Below are 5,777 nucleotides of genomic sequence, written 5' to 3' on the forward strand. Positions count from 1 at the left end.
AATTCCAATTCACCCCCCCTCTTGGGTTGCCTAGCTAGTATTTCACAAAAGACTTTGACCTTTGGGTCCCTAGTAAAATAGGCAATCAAGATGGTCAAAAAAGGTCAAAATAGTCTTTGCAACTAAGCTCAAGACCAATTTATCTTTTACTTTATCATCATCTTGTTTGTTGCCATTATGCTTGAAACTCCTAGACAATTATGCTGACTTATTTACATTCCTGTCATTTTATTTATTCCCTCGTACTTTTTTATTTTTCCATGAGTGAGGTTAAGGAAAACCCCAATATTTACATTTTGAGAGGAAGTATACGAAGTATACTAAGCTGACGTGGATTAACATAACTCTATGTCATAATCTAACAATTATGAGCCTGCATCTAATATTTATATTAACACAATTTACTTTTCAGTTCTTTGAAAGCTTATTATGTCATTACAATCTTATTATGTCATTTCTAACTTTACATGCCTTACCCATGAGTAAGGCATCCAAAAACCAAAATATTTACCTCCTGATATAGAATATACAAAAGGGTATTACGCTAACGTGGATCAATCTAATTTTTCCTAAATATTATGCCACTAACAGTTATCTTTATGCATCTAACCTTTATGGTTTCACATTTACTCTTTAATTATTTGCAAATTTTATCATGCTAGATGCCTATTCTGGGAGGAAGTGGAAACTAATCATTCCCCTTCTTTTATTTATTTATTTATCCTATTAAACCTATTCTTGTTTCCCCCTTCCATATAATAATAAAAGAAATTAAGAAAAAAAGCCTTTAAAGCCCAAATCATATTCTTATACAATAACTCTTGAAATCTTGAAAGTGCTTCAGCATAACTCTCTCCAAGCAATCAAAAAGTGAGAAAGGGGCAAATTGCTCAAATGCACAACCAAACAAAACATTTTTCCTCTTTAAATCTCTAAAATTCAGCCTCTTTCAAAATTTTCAAAATAAACAAAATAAGATGCTAATAGAGGGAAACATACATCAATGTAGGGGTAGAAAAGCAATCGATGGCTAAGCTTACAAAAAATAAATTCCGTGTAGCTTTTTCAAGCAAAATACCTATCAAAGAATATTTGGAACATGATAATTTAGAAATACTCATTGAGAAACGAAATGGGCAAGCCAACAACATCTTAGCACAAGTCCTCCAAATAGTTGGAGGAGATGAAGATGGAAAACCAAAAATTGAAGTTCAAATTACATGCCTTTGAGCTACGGTCAAAAGAATAGCCCCAAAAAAACTAAAAATAGGTGGAAAGACATATTGGCCTACTAAAAAAAAAGGCCAAGATGCACGCAAGACAAACCCAAAAAAACACATAAGGAATTGATAGTGATGAGTCCAAGAATGCCTAGAGAAAGGAATTCAAAAGATCCTAAGAAGACTCCTGGCAGAAATTTTGCATGGCTTGGCTTCTACAGTAGATGATGCCATGTTATTAGCCATCTAGAGAAAAAGCTAAAGTCGTTTGAATCACATTCCAAACTAATCTAAATGCTTGTTTAGATTGATAGCTTGTGGATGAGGAACATTTCATTTTAGGTATTACGACTACATGAATGATTTATACTCTCGAAAACATTGAACTACTTGATAATGTACAACTCATGGGCTTGAGTGATTGATCACAAAATGTAAAAACTATTCCATAGTTCTAAAATACTCGTGCATTGCACTACCGAGCATTTGCATGTATAAATATTCATACCTATGCATCTCACAAGAATCCATATTCATCATCATTTCATGAGCGCTCATGATCATCTAATGCATTGTTATATATGCTTCCCAAAAATCTCAAAATCCATTTTAGAACGAACCAAATTGCCTGGGGAAAACTCTCATTTCCTATTAGAGCTTCAGAATAAGGAAAAGTTAAAAAAATAACTAATGTTCTTCTTATGTTAAGGGTAAAGTAGTTTCCTCCTAGAACTTAGTACAAGGAAAAAGTTCTAAGAACAATTAATATTTCCTCTTATGTCAAGGGAAAAATAGATTTCTTTCTAAGACTTCAGTTCAAGGAAAAAGTCTAAGAACGATTAATATACCCTCTTACATTAATAGAAAAGTATATTTCTATTGAGTATTCCAGTTAAGAGGAACAGTTTAGTGAAATCGATTTCATTAATTCAAAACCAACTTAAATTCTCTTGAAACTTCAATTTGGAGAATATATAGTTGAAGAAAATTTCCCTAATAATATTTCTCTGGATAGTTTACTTTTTCCTTAAACGGATAAAGAGAAAAATTTCATAACAATATTCCTTTGGGAAATAGTTCATTTTTCCTTAGGCTAACAAAGAGGAAAAACCTCCGTCGACCAATAAGGAGGAAAGAATTCCATAATAATCTTCGTTTAAAATATATCACTTTTCCTTATACTAACACAAAGGAAAAGTTCCCTAATAATAGTTGTATGGAATAACTCACTTTTCTTTATGCTAACAAGGGAGAAAAACTTTCTTGTGCCAATAAAGGAAAAAAAACATTCTAAGGTAAAAGAAGAAGAAAAGTTTCATAATTATAATCCTCTTACGAGGAGAAATGTTTCCTGGTAATATTCCTCTATAATAGTTCAGTTTTCTTAAGCCAAGAAAGAGGAAGAACTTCCCATAGGACACAAAGAAGAAAAATTTCATAATAATATTCCTCCGGAAGAAGTCACTTTTCTTTATGCCAAGAGGGAGGATAGGCTAACAAAGAAGTAAAGTTTTCTAATAATATACTTTCGAAATATGTTAGTTTTCCCATACCAAGAATGAAGAAAAAATTCTCTAGGTCAATAAAGATAAAAAAAACTTCTCTAGGCCAATAAGGAAGAAAAGTTCACTAATAATGATTTTCCAAAACACTCTACTTTTTCCTTAAACTAGCAAAGAGAAGAAGTTTCGTAACAATATTCTTTCAAATTTAAGTCACTTTTGCTTATGCCAAGAAAGAGAAAAAAATGTTCCTTAGGCCAACAAGGAAAAAAAGTACTGCAATAATATTTCTCAAGAATAGGTCACTATACTAATGAGGAAAAACTTCCCCAGGCTAACAAGAAGGAAAAGTTTTCTAGTAATATTCTTCTAGAATAAGTCACTTTTCTTTATAACAAGGAGGAAAAAATTCCCTAGGCCAACAAGTGAAAAACGTTTCTGTAATAATATTCTTCTTGAATAGATATTTTTTCTATGCTAAGAATGAGAAAAAATTCTTTGGACTAGTAAAGAGGGAAAACTTCCCTAGCCAACAAGTAAGAAAAGTTCCCTAATAATATTCTTCTAGAATACTTTACTTTTTCTTTACACTAATAAGGAGGAAAAACTCCCTAATAATATTCCTTCAGAGAATAGTTCACTTTTCCTTAAGCTAATAAAGAAGAAAAACTTCTCCAAGTTGACAAGAAGTAAAAGCTTTTTAGTAATGTTCTTCCATAATAACTCATTTTCCTCTAGGCCAATAATGAGGAAAATCTTCCCTTAGGCTAAGAAAGGGGAAAAATTCTCGAATAATATTCTTATGAAATTATTCACTTTTCCTTACATTAACAAGAAGTGAAGGTTTCCTGACAATATTCCTTCGTAGAATTTTTTATTTTTCCCTATACCAACAAAGAGGAGAAGTTCCCTAATTGATACCTTTAAACATTAGTAACAATAGTCCGATTGTTATTAGTTTGAGGAGGGAGTGTTCTATTGAATACGCAATATATTGAAAGAATAAGCATACCCACATTCTATAAGGAAAACTTCTACAAGCAATATTACTGGATGATAATTCCCAAGGTCGTAACAACTTTTATTTCAAAAGAAAAATTTCACAAGCAAAGTTCCCAGATGATTGAAATTCTAATCACCAAATCATCATAATCAAAATCGTGCAAATATAAAAGAAAACCTACACTACTTTTCAAATGTGCACAACCTCTAAGTTTAAGAATGAATTCACACATAATCAAAAAAGATATCAGGAAGCAAAAGCTAACTTTGAAACTAAAAGCAAAATTCAGAATAAAAGACATCTGGAATTAGAAGGTACATCAATTGGCTTACTTGTAATCTTCAGGGCAACAACCATCTAGAACTTTAAAGGTGCTCAAGGAAAGCCAAGAAAAGGCCAATGCCTAAGAAGGCAAATAAACGGTAAGGGAAAATCGAGCAAAAAAGGAAAAAAAAAGCCAAGGCCATAAGAGCAAGTCAAGCCATGAAAAGACCAATGCTTAACAAGGTAAACATAGCCTAAGGAAAACTCAGGTAAACAAAAGCCAAGGCAAGAAGAGCAAGTCAAGATAAGAAAAAGTCAATGTTAAATAAGATAAATAAAGGCTAAGGGAAAATCAAGGCAAGGAAAAGCCAAGGCCACAAGTAGAAGCCAAGTTAAGAAAAAGTCATGCTAAACAAGGTAAAAAAAAAGATAAGGTAACTGAGGCAAACAAAAGCCAAGGTCATAAGAGTAAGTTGAGCAAAGTAAAAATGAATTCCCAATATTTTCACAATGCAGATTAAGGAAAAAAAGACTTAGGTAAATAAAAGCCAAGGGTACAAGAGCAAACTAAGATAAGAAATGGTCATTTTTCCCTACTCCAAGAAGGAGGAAAAACTCCCTAATAATATTCCTATGGAATCACTCACTTTTCATAGGCTTAGGAGAAGAAAAAACTTACCTAGGCCACCAAGGAAGAAAAATTCCGTAACAATATTCTTTAAGAATAATTACTTTCCTTACTCTAGGAAAGAGGAAAAGTTCTCTAATAACATTTTTTTAGAATAGCTCTCTTTTCCTTATGCTAACAAATAAAAAAGCTTCATTAGGCCAAAAAAGAGAAACAATTACGTAATAATATTTCTCCAGAATATGTCACTTTTCCCTAGGCAAAAGGGTAAATAAAAAAAATGACCAGAAGAGAATGCCAAACTAAGAAACGCTAGAGTTAAGAAAGACAAAAAAAGGCTACAGAAAAACCAAGGCAAATAAAAGTCAAGGCCACAAGGGCAAGCTAAACCAAGAAAAAATCATTTTTTCCTGCTTCAAGAAGGTAAAAAGCTCGTTAATAATATTTCTATGGAATCATTCACTTTTTCTTAGGTTAAAAAAGAGGAAAAACTTTCCTAAGCTAACAACGAAGAAAAGTTTCCTTAGGTCAATAAAGAGGAAAAGTTCCCTAATAACACTCACTCTGAATAGCTCACTTTTTCCTAAACTAACAAAGAGGGCAAGCTTCCCTAGTTCAACAAAGAGAAAAATTTCATAATAATATTCCTCTAGAATAGGTTGCTTTTCCCTCTGCCAAGAAAAAAATTTCCAAGGCCAACAAAGAGGAAAAACTTCCTTAAGCCAATAAGAAGAAAACTTCCATAAAAATATTCTTCCGAAATAGTTCACACTTTCTTTACACAGATAAGGAGGTAAAGTTTTATAATAATACTCTTTCGGAAAAGAGTTCATTCTCCTAAAGCTAATGATGAGGAAAAACTTCCATAGGTTTATAAAAAGAAAAAGTTTTATAATAATATTCCTTCGAAACAAGTCACTTTTGCCTATGCTAAGAAAAGACTAATGTCCTATGAGGCAAACGAAAATCAAGGAAAAACGTAGGCAAACAAAAGTCAAGGTAAGAAGAGCACATCAAGCCATGAGAAAGCCAATGCCTAGTAAGACAAACAAAGGCTAAGGGAAAACCAAGGAAAACAAAAACTAAGGCCACAAGAACAAGTCAAGCTAAGAAAAAGCCAATGCCTAACAAGGTAAATAAAGTCTAAAGGAATACTGAGG

Source organism: Citrus sinensis, chromosome 8 (genome assembly GCF_022201045.2).
Source record: "Citrus sinensis cultivar Valencia sweet orange chromosome 8, DVS_A1.0, whole genome shotgun sequence".
In the NCBI taxonomy this organism is placed as follows: Eukaryota; Viridiplantae; Streptophyta; class Magnoliopsida; order Sapindales; family Rutaceae; genus Citrus; species Citrus sinensis.